The sequence below is a fragment of the Choloepus didactylus genome, chromosome 4, assembly GCF_015220235.1.
Source record: "Choloepus didactylus isolate mChoDid1 chromosome 4, mChoDid1.pri, whole genome shotgun sequence".
Taxonomy (NCBI): Eukaryota; Metazoa; Chordata; class Mammalia; order Pilosa; family Megalonychidae; genus Choloepus; species Choloepus didactylus.
Window position 1 is genome coordinate 41073326 of NC_051310.1, and position 17019 is coordinate 41090344.

Sequence of the window (17019 nt, forward strand, 5' to 3'; positions counted from 1 at the left end):
TTGCAGAGTAACCTTGTCTGATGTTGGTGTCTGTGAAATTGTGTCTGTTCAATAGGAGAAGACCATGCCTAGCTGTTAGTGCAAGGCCAGCTCCCAGCTGACAGCACTTAAAAGAGGCTGCCTTTTATTCTCTCTCAGTAGTATAAAGTACATTCATAGGAAACATTAGAAGCGCTTAAATTAAAGTCAGGAAGAGACAGTATGGCTCCTTTCACTGGTTCCATTCAACATTTTACTAGACATCCTAGCCAATGCAATATGATAAAATATGAGGCAGAAGAAAAAGGATGATTGATCTCACAGAAAATTTAAGGGAAACTACTGACAAACTATTAGGACTAGTGTGATTTTTCAACAATGTTGCTGAGTATAAGATCAACGTAAAACTTCATAACATTTCTAGTTACAATAATTAACCAATAGAAAATGGGATTTTAGAAAAGATCTCATTAACTATTATAAGGCACTTAGTGATAAATATAACAAAATATGTGCAAGACCTAGATGAGAAAATTACAAAACTTTATTGAAGGACGTAAGAGAAAACATGAATAAATAAAGACACTGTCCTTATAGAGAGGACTATTCAATTGATAACATTAAGATGTCAATTCTCAAATTAATCTATAAATTTAATGGAATTTCAATAAAATCTCATAATTTTTTATAGAACATTATTCTTAAATCTGTACACAAGTGTAATGGGCCAATAATAGCTACTATAAGCCACAAAAAAGGAGAAGCTAATGCTTCAATAACCATTGGATTAATGAAAATTAAACATTCCAGTTCTAGGTGTTATGATAATGAGGAGAAATGGGAAGTTTCATACACTGCTAGTGGGAATATAAACTGGTACAAGCACTTTGCAGAACAATTTTGCAATATCTTGCAAAGAAGATGTACATACACTTCAACCTGGAACTTATCTAGTTATCACCCTAGAGAATTGCTCCCACATGTGCAAGATGAAATGTATCAAATATGTTCCATTCAATTTGGTTTCTATTAGCAAAAAAATGGAATCAAACCCAAGTGTATATCAAGAATTGTGGTATATTCATGTGCTAGAATATTATGTGCCCGTTAAAATGAATGATATAGAGCTACACATATCAACATGGATACATATTTTACCCAACTTTGGTTATGAAAAGTTTCAAACAAAAAGTTTGTATAGAAGAGTACAATAAACATCCACATATCCACCGTCAATAAGATTCAAGAGCGCAGCAGAGGTACTTATGCAAGCATATTCCTAGGAGACATGGGGCTTTTTGCAGGGGTGACTTTTTACCAATGACGTTCCTCACAGGCATTTCCCCTCATCACCCTCTTGTATCTAATCCCATCTTTTTCTTTTTCTTTTTTAACTTTATTTATCAAAAAATTAAAGCAAACAAACAACAATAAAAAAACACATTTCAAACTAAACAAAACAAAGGATTAAGAAAAATAACCTAAAATAACTACTTGGCTTCCAACATGTTCCTACCATACTCCAAGAAAATTAACAAACCATAATCAAAAAAAGGCATAAGAAAACCCAAATAACCTAAAATAATTACATTGAAGCTAATTTTTTAATGCAATAGCTTTTTTTTACTTTATCAAAAAATTAAAAAAAGCAATTCAAACAAAACAAAATAAAGGAATAAGAAAAACAAATAACCTAAAATAACTACATTGCTTCCAACATGATCCTACCATACCCAAGAAATTTTGCAAACCATAATCTTTCCTGAGCATTCCCATAACATTGAGATTACCCTCAATAGCTTATCTGTTCCTGTTAGATTATTGTTCCCCCTTCACTACTTGCTATCTCTAGGTCCCCTACATTCTACAATATAAAATATTTATTTTACACTTTTCACAGAATTCACATTAGTGATAACATACAATATCTCTCTTTTTGTGCCTGGCTTATTTCACTCAGCATTATGTCTTCAAGGTTCAGCCATGTTGTCAAATGTTTCATGACCCCGTTCCTTCTTAGTGCCACGTAGTATCCCATTGTGTGTATATACCACATTTTGTTTATCCACTCATCTGTTGAAGGGCATTTGGATTGTTTTCATTTCTTGGCAATTGTGAATAATGCCGCTATGAACATTGGTGTGCAAATATCTGTTTGTGTCACTGCTTTCAGATCTTCCAGGTATATACTGAGAAGTGAAATTGCTGAATCGAAGGGCAACTCCATATTTATTTTTCTAAGGAACTGCCAGACTGTCTTCCAGAGTGGCTGTACCTTTATACAGTCTCACCAGCAATGAATAACAGTTCCAATTTCTCCACAGCCTCTCCGGCTGTTTGTTTAATGGCAGCCGTTCTAATTGGTGTGGGATGATGTCTCATTGTGGTCTTAATTTGCATCTCCCTAACAGCTAGTGAAGATGAATATTTTTTCATGTGTTTTTTAGTCATTTGTATTTCCTCTTCAGTAAAATGTCTTTTCATACTGTGCCAGTTTGAATGTATTGTGCCCCCAAATGCCATTATCTTTGTGGTCTTGTGTGGGGCAGACATTTTTGGTGCTGGTTGGATTTGCTTGGAGTGTGCCCCACCCAGCTGTCGGAGATGATTTTGATGAGATGTTCCCATGGAGGCATGGCCCCGCCCATTCAGGGTGGGCCTTGATAAGTGGGGCTATATAAATGAGCTGACTCAAAGAGAGAGTGCAGCTGGGAGTGATGTTTTGAAGAGAAGCAAGCTTGCTAGAAAGGAATGTCCTGGGAGAAAGCCGTTTTGAGGCCGGAGCTTTGGAGCAGACGCCAGCTGCCTTCCCAGCTAACAGAGGTTTTCTGGACACCACTGGCCGTCCTCCGGTGAAGGTACCCGATTGCTGAGGTGTTACCTTGGATGCTTTGTGGCCTTAAGACTGTAACTGTGTAGTGAAATAAACCCCCGTTTTATAAAAGCTTGTCCATCTCTGGTGTTTTGCATTCTCCAGCATTAGCAAACTAGAACACATACCTTTTGCCCATTTTATAATTGGTCTGTCTGTACTGTTGTTGTTGAGTTGTAGGATTTCTTTATATATGCAAGATATCAGTCTTTTGTCAGATACATGGTTTCCAAATTCTTTTTCCCATTGAGTTGGCTGCCTCTTCACTTTTTTGACAAATTCCTTTGAGGTACAGAAGGTTTTAATTTTGAGGAGCTCCCATTTATCTATTTTTTCTTTTGTTGCTTGTGCTTTGAGTGTAAAGTCTAAAAAGTAACCTCCTAATACTTGAAGATGATTTCCTACATTATCTTCTAGGAGTTTTATGGTGCTGTCTCTTATATTGAGGTCTTTAATCTGCTTTGAGTTAATTTTTGTGTAGGGTGTGAGGTAGGGGTCCTCTTTCATTCTTTCGGATATGATATCCAGTTCTCCCAGCCCCATGTGTTGAAGAGACTGTTATGTCCCAATTCAGTAGTTTTGGGAGCGCTAATCCCATCCTGAAGTCAGCTTCTTAGAGGAACCAATACGCACTGTTTCCAATCTTTTTCCTATTCCAAATAAATGCCTCAGTGAATAATTGTGTATATATGTTGCTTCATATTTGTAGAGGTATTCTTAGAAAAAGGCTTACTGGGCCACAAGGTAAATACATATATACAGGCATACCCTGGAGATATTGCAGGCTTGGCTCCAGACCTCAGCAGTAAAGCAAATGTTGCAATAAAGCGAGTTATGTGAATTTTTTTGTTTCCTAGTGCATATAAAAGTTATGTTTGCACTATACTGTGGTCTATTAAGTGTGCACCAGTGTTGCAGTTTGCTTAAGTTGCTGGAATGTGATATACTAGAAATGGGTTGGCTTTTAACAATGAGGATTTATTAAGTTACAAGTTACAATTCTAAGGCTGTGAAAATGTCCAAATTAAGGCATCAGCAAGAGGATACCTTCCCTGAAGAAAGGCTGCTGGCATCTGGGGTTCCTCTGTTGGATAGCAAGGCACATGGCTGGTGTCTTCTGGTCTTTCACTCCCGGGTTTCATTGCTTTCAGCTTCTGAGTCCAGTGGCCTCCTCTCTGAGCATCTGTCTGTCCTCTCTTAGCATTTCTGGGGGCTCTCTCTCTCTCTCTCTCTCTCTCTCTCTCTTTCTCGCTCTCCCTTTTATCCTCTCATAAAGTACTCCAGTAAAGGATTAAGACCTTTGAATTGGGTGGGTCACAACTCAATTGAAACAACCTAACCAAAAGATCCCACCCACAAAAGGTCTGCCCCACAAGAATGGATTAAAAGAACATGATCTTTTCCAGGGTACATAACAGCTCCAAACTACCACAAGCAGCATTATGTCAGAACTCGTGGATGACCAGACACATTGACAATGAGCAGTAATATTTTGAAAGGAATCTTTTTCTGAGCAGTAGGTCTCAACAGTGGACTTAAAATATTCAGTAAACCACGTTGTAAACAGATGTGCTGTCATCCAGACTTTGTTTTTCCCTTTACAGAGTGCAGGCAAAATAGATTTAGCATAACTCTTAAGGGTCCTAGGATTTTTGGAATGCTAAATGAGCAATGGCTTCAACTTCAAGTCACCAGCTGCATTAGCCCCCCAAAAAGAGGCAGCTTGTCCTTTGAAGCTTTGAAGCCATGCATTGACTTCTCCCTGGCTATGAAATTCCTAGATGGCACCTTCTTCCTGTAGAAGGCTGTTTCACCTACATTGAAAACCTGTCATTTAGTGTAGCCACCTCCATCAGTGATCTCAGCTAGGTCACTTGCTGCAGCATCTACATCAGCACTTGCTGCTTCACCTTGCACTCATGTTTTGGAGACAGCTTCTTTCCTAAAACCTCATGAACCAACCTCTACTAGCTTCAAATTTTTCTTCTGCATTTTCCTCACATCTCTCAGTCTTCATAGAATAGAAGAGAGTTAGAGCCTTGCTCTGCCTTAGGCTTTGGCTTAGGAAATGTTGTGCCTGGTTTGATCTAGCCAAATCTCAAACTTTCTCCATATCAGCAATAAGGCTGTTTTGCTTTCTTATCATTCGTGTGTTCACTGGAGTAGCACTTTTAATTTCCTTCAAGAACTTTTCCTTTGCATTCACAACTTTGCTTACAAATATCTCTTGTGACACAAGAGAACTAGCTTTAGGGCTACCTTAGCTTTTGATATGACTTTCTCATCAAACTTGATCACTTCTAGCTTTGATTTAAAGTGAGAGACATGCGACTCTTCGTTTCACTTGAGCACCTAGAGGCCATTGTAAGGTTATTAATTGGCCTAATTTCAATATTGTTGTGTCTCAGGGAATAGGGAGGTCCGAGGAGAGGGAGAGAGATGGGGGAATGGCCTGTCCATGGAGCAGTAAAAACACACGTGACATTTATCAGTTAAGTTTGTCATCTTTTAAGGGTGCAGTTCATGGTGTCCCCAAACAATTAGAATAGTAACATCAAAGATCACGGATCACAGATCACTGTAACAGACATAATAATGGTGAAAAAGTTTGAAATATTGTGAGAATTACCAAAATGTGACACATGCTGTTGGAAAAATGGCACCAACAGACTAGCTTGATGCAGGGTTGCCACAAACATTCAATTTGTCAAAAACAAATTGTGTGCAGTGCAATAAAGCAATGCACAATCAAACAAGGTATGCCTGTAGTTTTGCTAGGTATCGCTAAATTCCCTTCAGTAGGGGCTGTTTTGCATTCTCACCACCAATGTCCGAGAGTATTTATTTCTCCTCAGCCTTGCCAAAGGAGTGTGTTGTTAAACTTTCAGATTTTTTGGAATCACATATGTGAGAAATTTTTCTTCTGAGTGAAGGTAAGCACCTTTGCATAAATTTAAGGGCCATTACGTTTCTTTTTCTGTGAATTGTGTTTATGTACTGCCATCTTTTCTATCAGGTTTTTAATCTTTTTTCTTGTTAAGTTTTAAGTATTCTTTTAAAGTGGATACATCTTTAAAACCATAATATTGTGAGGGAAACAGAAATTTTAGAATGCTATATACAGTATAATGTTTATATACAAGTTGAAAGTATGTACCCATTTAGTAGTAGAATAAAAACATTCTTGAGAATTATAAAAATAAAATTCAAGATAATTCTTATATCTGTGGAGGGAGGGGAGGCAAAGAATCAAGAAGAGGTGCACAGGGGACTTGAACTGTCTATAATTTTTTTTTAAACATTGAAGCAAGTATGGCAGATGTTAAGCAGGGTTCTGGGTGGGGAGTGGTTGCTTATATGTTTCCACACAATTTGCATGATTGAAATATTTCCAGATAAGAAAAAAAAGATGCCCCTCAAATAAAAGAAACCAAGCTTATTGGAGTCTTAGATTAATTTTATTATGTAAGCATATCTCTTGGAGAAATTCTATTCCCTACAGAGCTCTGTGGACCCTTTCTCAAGGGTCTCTGCCTGCGGCAGTGTCTACCCCTGGCAGATATGCCCTTCCTTCACTAAAACCTTCTAGTGTACCCCTGCCCCAGCAGGAAGTATGGCCCCCCAAGCCTTTCACGGGGTCACCGGGTCAGGGCCGTGGGCAGCATGCCCCTAATCCCCACCCCCACTTTCCAACCACACCAACCCCTCCCCCGCTTTCCCCATCATTGTAGATCCTTCCACTCTCCTTGGCTGTCCTTCATACTGTCACGTCTGCCTGAGGCCTCTCCCCCTTGCCCACCTCCTTCCTGCTTGGCAAATTCCTACGTTACACGACCTAGCTCAAATGTCACTTACTCTGCAAAGTTCTAGCCAACTGTCCCGGCCCCTGGCCCCGTTTTCTCCGTGTCTTCGTCATTCCTACAGCCCTTCCTTCCTCTCTCCTGCTCTCCTTCTTTCCTGGTTCAATGGAATACTGAGCGCCTCTGGGCCGGCCGCAGTGCTGGGCGCTGAGGGGACAGGGTGACTGAGAAGGTCACAGATCAGGGACTATTAAAAATTGCCACGTGTGAGCTCCTCCCGGCAGAGCAGGGTCTGCCTATTCAGCTCCGCCTGCCCGATCCCCGGCCCCGGCCTGGCACCTGACAGGCGCTCGGGGAACACACGTCGAACGAAAGGAGCCCACGACTCAATCCCGCTCCCCGGGAGGCCCCAGCTGCCCAAGCCTCCATTGCAAGCCAGACCTCGACTTTGCGCTGTCGCCTAACCCGCCCATCCCATCCGGCCTCTGCCTGCCCTCGCTCACCTCCTCACCCAACACCAGATGGCGCCCGCGGGCCGAGCCATCCCGACTCGGTGGGCTCCAGAGGCTGCTGGGGCTGAGATCCCAAATTCAAGATGAGAATCAGGCATCCAACTTAAAGCTCTTCCGGGAGAAAGTGGCTTGCGTTCTGTCAGGGAGAGGAAAGCAGGTCCTCTCCCCTGCAAGCTGTCCTGCCAACTCCGATTCACCTGGCAGCTCAGCCCCTCACCTGCCGAGGATGCCTTTCCCTCTCTGGGAGTCTGGGAGACCCTGCCAGGCTGGGTGGGAAGCAGCCGGCTGTGCCCGTGAACGTTCCCGTGAATGCACTGCACACCAGGGCCTCCCGAAGCAGAAAGATTTGTGAATGTGCTTTGGGGTATGCTGGGTCTGGGGCTTTCTGGGTGTGAGGATGGCTACCTCAGCATAGGGGATAGCTGAGGGGAAGGAAAACAGGTGGGGGGGGGGGTCCAGCCCGTGCCCTGGGACTCTGTATTTTCAGCTCCTAACTTAAATAACATCTCCGCCTGGCTGTGTCACAGGCATCGCCAACTGCTAATGTCAAGGTTTGAACTCTTCCTTCTCCAGTCTTCTACATCTCGGAGAACGGCGCCCCAGAACCCTGCAAGCCATTTTTGATACCTTCTCTCTTTCCCCCTACACCCCATCCATCCCCAAGTTCTGAAGATTCTAACTCCAAAGTACGGCTGGGATTTGTCCACTTCTCCCCACCTCCCCTGTCCCCCCACATTCAGGCCATCATCACTGTTCACCTGGATAAGCCGCTGGCTACTCAAAGTGTGATCTGTGGACCAGAAGCCTCAGCATCACCTGGTAACTGTTAGAATCTCAGTACCACCCCAGACCTACAAAATCAGAACATTTTAACTAGCTCCCTAGGTAATTTGTGTGTCCGTGAGAGGTCTCAAGGCATGGTATGAACTCAACTCTCTTCCTTCAACTAACTTGCCCTCCTCCGTCCATTTTCTACACAGTCAGATGAACTTTCAAAAATACATCAGATTTTCCCACTCTTCTGCTAAAATCTTCAGTGGCTTCCCATTCCTCTTAGGATGAGGCCCAATTTCTTCATCACGACCTACAAGGCTCTGCCTACGTCTCCAGCATCATCTCACTCCAATCTTCTCCTTCCAGCCATAAGCCCTTACCATCATCAGCTGACTAACTCCTACACATTTTTTCAGTTTCAAAGATCACCTGCTCAAGGAAGTTCTTTCTGATACCACTGAGCAGATCAGCTCACATGGGCAGGGACCGTGTCAGTCTTGTTCACCTCTGTTCTCCCCACCCTTTTGGTAATTACTGATGTGTCAGAGCAGAAGTTTGAGGGCAAAGGTGCATCTGTTTCCAGGGATATTGCGACTCAGGAATTTAAGAACTAGGCCTGGGTCAGACCAGGCAGAACCATGGGCACTGTACTCCCAACATCTGGTGGGGGGGGGGGCAAGAATCGGAGGGGCTGGATTACTGCATCCCAGGGTCTGCCTCATGGGTGGGCTGCCCTCCCAGCCTTCTGTGGGGAGCCCACCCACTTCTATTTTCACCCCAGAAGCAATTCCTTGAAACATTCCCCTTGAACATGGACTCTTCCCTGGGCTCTGGGTCCCCCTCTGCTCTCAGTCCTACACTCCATCAACCCTCTGCACTGGCTCCCTACACACTTTCTTTCAAAGCAAGGTCCTTTGTTCAACTCTCTGTCTTTCCCCCATTTGTCCTTTTCACCATAGAGATGTATAGTCTTTTTTACTCTTTTGTCTGTTTCTCCTCTTCCCCTCCCTATAGTCAGTCATGAAGTTCAGACTCTAACCTAAATGTTCTTCCCAAACACATAAGCAATTCACTCATTTCTTCCAAGATAACTCAAGCCCACCTTTGGCCGTCGTCATCCAAGGGCTGCTCCTCCTTCTCACAAGGATTGCTGAGTTGGTTTCTAGTTGGGTGTCCACTCCGGTCCATTGTCCCCCAATTTCTGTTCTAAGATATTGGCCAGAGCTCCCTATTGCCTATGAAATCACATCCAAATCCTTTGCATGACATTCAAAGTCTGGCTCCTGCCAGCTACCACCTTACCTTTCTAGCTCTTTCCTTCTCTAGCTTCCTCCATGCTGGACTCCTGTCCATTCCCTGGATAAGTCACTGTTGTGGGAGACATTTTTAGCCAGATGCCCCTCTTGGGACTGAAGATCCCAAGAAAGAAGTTTTATTTTCTCAGGGAACACAGATGGAAATAGCAGGCTTTGAGTGTTGTTTATTGTTCTTAAGCAAGACAGTGCAGGGATCTGTGTGTCCTCTCCTAGAAGACAGATTACTTATTTGTAACAAGAGAAAAGACCAGATAAATCTGCAAAATTCCTTGTGGATATTCCTTTTGTGCCTAAGTGCCATGCTTTTTGCTTTTTATATAGGATTTTAATATAACTTATTGGACAGGTAATACATTCACTTGCTTTAAAATTCTAAAGTACAAACGGGTATAGAAGATGATTCTTTTTGCCATGTCACTTTTTCAAGGGCCACAATCCCTCCCCAGAGGCACCCAATACAACCAGTATCTTGAGTATATGTACCAAGATCATCTGTACACATAAAAGCACACCATTGACACATCTTTTTATCTCTTTCTATACACAAATGATAGCATTCTATGTACCCTGTTCTTCGCCTGGCTTTTTTCATTCGACAATGTATCCTTTAGAGGGGTTCAGAGCAATTTATTGTTTTTTATTTTCAATATCCATTTTATGTTTGGATGTATCATAATTTATTTAAACAGCCCCTGTTATTGATTATTTAGATTATTTTCAAACATTTGCATTATAAACAATTGCAGTGAATAGCTCGCACACATCTGTTTCACATGTGAGCAAAGATATCCACAGGAAAATACCTGAGATTGGGATATCAGGTCAAAGGGCACATTATAATATTTTTTGTTTTAAGTAAATATTTTTTGTTTTAAGTAAATAATTTTATTCAAAGTTACGGAATGTTTCCTGAACCATTTGAGAGTAGTCACCAATCATCTCCAAATACTGTAATACATATTTCCTACCAGCAAGGATGAGTAACCGTCAAAATCAAGAAATCAACATTGATACATTGCTATTACCTAATTTTCAGATCCCATTCAAGTTTTTCCTGTTATCCCCAATAATGTCTTTTATAGAAAAATGATCCAACTCCAAATCATGTGATGTATATAGTTGTTCATATCTCTTTAGTGTCCTTCAATCTCTACAGTTCCTCAGTCTTTCCTTGGCTTTCGTGATCTTGACATTTTGAAGATAACAGGTCAGTTATTTTGCAAAATATCCCTCAATTTGGGTTCATCTTATATTTCTTCATGATTAGATTTAGGTTGCATTTTAGCAGGAACATCATAAAATGACCTTACATTCTCTCACTGATGCTTTCATTCTATTAGATGGTGCACAATTTTGATTTGTCCCATTTGATCAAAGTAATGTCTGTCATGCCTCTCCATTATAAAGTTTATCTATATGCACTCATGGTCTTCTATTTTGTTCAATGGATTATAAGTTATTGTTATTATTATTTATTTTGCTGCTCAAATTGTCCCTGATTTGGCCAGTGGGCCCACCTTCAACTGGGTTCCCCATCATTCTTTGGGCACTTTCTTGTGTTCTTCCCTAAAAAGCTACTCCAGGCTCAGCTTGTAGTCTTCTTGCCTCTGTTCTGGAATCAGCCAGTTCTTCAAAGAGCCCAGGTTCCTTTCAGCAGAAAACAGTATTTAAAAGCCAAGATCTGAAGGCGAGGTGTGCTCACTGCGATTGGGACGTTGCTGCTCCCAGATTCTCTGGAAGAGCTAAGGAATGTCTGTGTCTGTGTGTCTGTGTGTCTGTGTCTGTGTGGACATACACCTTACATATATATTTATGACCCTATCTTTCTCGGCATGCTGAAAACCATGAGTTCATACCAATACCTGCAATGCCAATCTGACCCTGCAAGTTTCGGTCTGTTTTGTTGCTGTTGTTTTCTCTCCTCTCTGAATTTCTAACTCTCTTCTCTGCCCCAGCTGACGGCTTTTGGACTGAATTATTCAGCAAGAGAAGGGAGGAGGAAAAGGAACTGCATTGTAATTTTGATGTTTATTGCCAAGTTGCCTTCCAACGTGCCAATTTACACTTCCTGTAGATCCTTTAAAACTTTTTCTTTGGCCAATCTGATTGGTGGAAAATATTATTCCTGAAGTTTTAATATCATTTTTAAAACAATATGTCCAATATTGTAAGATTGTAAGATTGTAAGATAATGGGATTTTTTTTAGTGTGTCTGATGAAAACTTGCCAAGGAAGTAGTGGTGTGGTAGGATGTGACTACTTTCCTCCATTTCTGCCCTAAGGATAGCAATAAAAACAGATGAAGCACCTCCTAATGTTGGCATGGCTGCCTGCTTATTGATGGCAGAAACTTCAGTGAATGCAGTGGACAGCCCTTCTGTTGCTGCCCCAAAGATCAAGTAAATTGCCCGGTACTGGGGACTTGACCCAGTCACGTGATTTCTGAAGCCTCCCCTGCAGGCAGGGGGCAGGCGCTGGCCTGGTGGGTTGTAACCCGGAAAGCAGCTGTGCTCTGTGCTCTCTGTGTGTGGAGAATAGACTCCAGCTCAGGAAGATTCCCTGGACACTTGTCAGTTGGTGTCCTGAAGTTTCTTTCTTGTGATTTAAAGAAATAAAGTTTAATCTAACCCACAGAAGAAGGGCATTTCTAATTTTAGATTTTAGCATGTCTAAAAAGAGCTGCATGTTAGGTTGAAATTGCTTATATCTGATATGTATCTGATTTTTTTTAACCTGCAAAAATGGCAATTTCATACGGCTCAACCTAATATTTTTATATATTGATACTTTCGTTCCTATGTGTCTATTTAGCCCGAAAAGTCTTTTCCCCCCTTCCTGTCCCATAACCCTTCATTCACTTACTTTCTACCTCAAGTATTGAAATACAATTTACCCTTCAAGACCCAAAGCAAGTGGCTCCTTCTCTGGAGTCTCTTTGCTAATCCCCCAAAGAAGTTAACTCCTCCTGCTTTGCTCCCTGGCACTTTGCTGGCACTCTGAGGGGGGGAGGGGCATGGCAGAGGAAGAGAGAATGAATTAGAGTGTGTGTGTGTGTGTGTGTGTGTGTGTGTGTGTGTGTGTGTGTGTGTGTGTAAAGTTCTGCTTTAAGCTTTGGACAGTTGTTTAATTTCTTTCTCTCCCATTAGTCTGATGGCAAAGCTGTGTCTCACTCACTGCTCTTCCCATGTGTGCCGGTTTGAGTGTATTGTGTCCCCCAAATGCCATTATCTTTGTGGTCTTGTGTGGGGCAGAAGTTTTGGTGCTGGTTGGATTTGCTTGGAGTGTGCCCCACCCAGCTGTGGGTAATGATTCTGATGAGATGTTCCCATGGAGACGTGGCCCCGCCCATTCGGGGTGGGCCTTGATCAGTGGAGCTATATAAATGAGCTGACTCAGAGAGAGAGGGAATGGAGTGCAGCTGTGAGTGATGTTTTGAAGAGGAGCAAGCTTGCTAGAGAGGAACGTCCTGGGAGAAAGCCGTTTTGAGGCCAGAACTTTGGAGCAGACGCCAGCTGCCTTCCTAGCTAGCAGAGGTTTTCCGGATGCCATTGGCCATCCTCCGGTGAAGGTACCCGATTGCTGATGTGTTACCTTGGACGCTTTGTGGCCTTAAGACTGTAACTGTGTAGCGAAATAAACCCCCGTTTTATAAAAGCCTATCCATCTCTGGTGTTTTGCATTCCTCAGCATTAGTAGACTAGAACACCATGGAACCCAGTACAGAGCTTTGTGCAAAATAAGTCCTCAAAAAAATGTTTGCTAAATGAATTAGCAAATGGATGGATGAACACATGATTGAAGGAGGAATGAGGAATGGCCATCCCATAGTGTACCTAACACACCAAAAGTCCCTTAAAGTTTTTGGAGCCCACACGCTTCTAGGCCTCAAGAGACCACCCCAGAAGCCACAGCAGCCCCCATGTTTGGTGCTTTTGTGTTGAGCAATGGGATTCACACACCCCAAGTTGCCCCAGATGCTGAGTCCTGGCTCCAGGTTTATTCTGAAAACAGGCTGCCTTTGATGGAGGCTCCGCTTTGGGGAAGTCTACACTTGCCAAACCCTCTGCAGTGCCCTGCCAAGTTGAGAATCATCTGCTACTGAGGCTCGGGAACAGTTCAAGCTGCCCCAGACAGGCTACTCAGGACATTCCTATGTTGTGAAAATTTCTTTTCTAGGGCAGTGGGGTGTTAGGGGAAATATGAAATGCCAAGCAGCTGTTCGCCAATCAGGCATGGGATGGGATGGTCTGCAAACCCTCTAATGCTCCTCTACCACGAGGCAGCTGGGGGCAAGGATCCAGGCCAGACTTGGGAATGTGTCATGTTCACCCCCAGCTTCACAGCCAGATGAAATTCCCTGATGAGTAGCTAACATGGGAAAGTGTGGCAGGTCCCCCCGTTTCTAGTTCCTGAGGTGAAGCGGGAAGACCTGAGAATACAGAGCAGCCTGCAGTACAACCTATCACCCTTCACAAGCGAGGCCCAGCGAGTAGACAGACCTACCCCAGTTCTGAGTCTCACGGCTCTGTTTGAACTTTCCCCGGATCTGCAACCCATTCTGACAGCAGAGACAGAGAGGTTAGTGCCCACTTGTGCTGAGCACCTGAGACTGCGGGCAGTTTTCTCATTGGTTTGTGTCCTGGCTTTGGGGTATTCCAGAAAGAGAGCCTTGGGCAGGATAGTAGGTGGGATGGGGCCAGGTGCTGGAGAGGATGTGTCCAGGAAGTGAGGACCAGAAACCCAGAGAGAGAAACAGGGGAGTGGAAGAGATGAAATAGTGAGCAGAGTGGGTCAAAGAATTCAGAGGTAGCACACCTAAATTCAAATCACAGCTCTGCCAAGTGGCCCTGGACTTGAATCTTTCTGAGCCTTACTTTCTTCACCTGTAAAACAGGGGTAATGATGTCTGCCTTTCAAGAATGATGGAGTTGATTAAACAAAATATCTTTAAAGCATCTTACCGGTCCTTGGAACCTAGTAGGTGCTCAACAAATGCTGAGGACCTCCGGGAAAGGGGAGTTGTGCAGCAGATGCCCTAAGCCAGTTGACGCCTGCATGCCATGCTCCTCCAGACTATGGTTCCTACTGCACAACTGCACTTGCCCCATCCTGAAAATAGGCCTCTGTCTGCATAAGGCTGGGCTTCTTGTATAACTGAGAAGGTAGGGTCAGGGCAGGATCATTTCCCCATCATGGGCCATTGCTGGAAAGGCAGGCCCACCAGCTCCTGCCAAGGGGCGAGTCCCTCAGAGTCTCCCGCTGGCCCTTCCTCATTCCAAGGCCCAAGGGAGCAAAGGGGTCTCCTTTCTACTGGGCCTAGTCAATACAAGAGAAGGGGATCCTGCAGGGCTGGCTCTGACCAGTAAGAGCAGAATTAGCAGAGTCTTACTATCCTTGACTCCAAGCTCCTTCCTCTCTCGCCATCTTGGAGCAGAATCTGTCACTTCCAAGGCAAGAAGGGAGACCGCCTGTTACCCCGTGGGATGGAAGCTGCTGCTGGGGAAGGCACAGTCCTGCAGGGTCCGTCCACCCGCAGTGCCTTCTCTTTGGGCACAGCCTCAGGCCCAGAGAGAGGGAGCAGTGGTGCAGAGAAACAGAGTTGCCCAGGTCTTCATGTACCTGCTGGGGCTCTTCTCCTTACCTCCTGCCCAGGCCCTGATCTGAAGGAAGCAGGAAGGGAGTGAAGATCTCCCTGGTGTTAGATAATTTACTTTCTTGGAGAGAGCTGGAACTTCCCTGGTCACCGGGATGGCCTGGGGAGTTCACGCTCAGGTCTCGACCTTCCTTCTGGCTGTCTAGGGGCAGCATCCGCGGACAGGGGAGCCATCATGGAAGCACTGGCAACTGAGGCATGCCAAGGATCGAGGAGGAGTGAGTGCTGAGCATGCAGAGGCAAGTTGAGTTGGAGAGGTAGGATAGATCAAGGTGAGAAAGTCAAATCAGAAGAGAGTAGTCTTGCTGCAGGGTGGTGGGACGGGTACACACACTGGACCCATCAAGGGTTCTGGAATTTCAACCCAGCTCTGCCATCAACCGGCTGCAGGACCTTCGACAAAGGGGTGTAAATATCTATGCACATTGGCTTCTTCATCTGCAAAACTGGGTGTTTGAAACAAATGACCACTGAGGCTGTTCTTCCTTTTTCCCCTTTCCCATAATAAACAATAAAGTGAGATTTATGGAGACAGTTTTTGAGGAAGAAAATGAAGCAATTCAAGCCAGCTCATGGTAGAATTAGCCTGGATGAAGTGTGCTGTTGGGTTGGCAGAAGAGGTCTGCCAGGAGACCAGCACAGCCACCCGGCCAAGAAACCCAAAGCCTTAGAGGTCTCAGGAAGTCAATTTGTGGGGCCAAATGGTTTCCTCTCACTTCCACTAATTCTGAACTGGAATTAAACCTCCTGAGCTATATTTCTGGCTCTATCTTGGCATCTTCATCCGTCTATCCTTCACTTTTTTCATCTGAAAAAGTACGATTCCAGCAACCAGCAAATGCTAGTTGTAAAATGGGAAAAGCAAGGCAAAATAGAAGCCTTAGCCCGCAGCCAAGATTCAAATCACCCTACAGTTCTTGATACCCTTTCAGTCATATTTCTCACCTAGGACAACAACAGAAACCAGATTCTAGCCACCTTCAAATTGAGGACTGGAATTCTCTCAACGGCAGGACTCAAAACAGCTCCCCAGAAAGCCTCGTGGTTTGAGGCCATTAACTTCTTGTCTCATTGGTCTGCAGTCCCCCCTTTTCTCATTACCAGGTCTCTGATTTCCTATCAGAGGGAATCTCCCTGCTCCTCAGCCTACTCTCTGAGTGGGACTGACCCCATGCCACCTCCTGCCTAAAGGGCAAACCGATCAATAGAGCCCATCTCCTGGACACGGTGATCAGCTCAGCCATCAGGTGACCCAACCTGAGGTGAGGATTTGTCTGCTGGGGCCTCTGGGAAACACTTCCTCTTCTTCCTTGGTGATTAGCACTGGTAGAGACTTGCCTTGGTTCCCAGGAGGCCTAGGAGATGACAGCAGCCTCCTGGCCCCATGAAGGAGCCCTTGCCTGAGAGGGGAATCAACCCATAGGGGAGCAGAGCCAAGAAATGGAGAGAGGGGAAACTGGGTCCTGACCTTACTGTTTGGGCCTTGTTTAAGCTACACTCAAAGCCATTATTCCTGGACTGTCTAGTTGTGCAAGCCTATAAACTCCATTTTTGGGTTAAGCCAGTTTGAGCTGGGTTTTCCATTCTTGCAACAAAGATGCCTGAGTGTTGTGCGTAGTGATGTTCTTTAAGGCAAATATTAAGAGACCAGACTGTAAGACAGAGTTAGGCTTGAATCCCAATTTCCATTCATTTCAGAGCTGTGTGACACCATAATAAAGTTTTCCCTCATTTTTTTTTAATTTGATTTTATTGAGATATATTCACATACCATGTAGTCATACAAAGCATACATTCAGTTGTTCACAGTACCATTATATAGTTGTGTGTTCATCACCAAAATTAATTTTTGAACATTTTCATTACCACACACACAAAAATAATAAGAATAAAAATTAAAGTGAAAAAGAACAATTAAAGTAAAAAAGAACACTGGGTTCCTTCCCCCCATTTTCTACTCTTCCATCCGTACACTGGACAAAGGGGAGTGTGGTCCACATGGCTTTCCCAATCACATTGTCACCCCTCATAAACTACATTTTTATACAATTGTCTTCAAGATTCATGGGTTCTGGGTTGTAGTTTGATAGTCTCAGGTATTTATTCTAGCTGT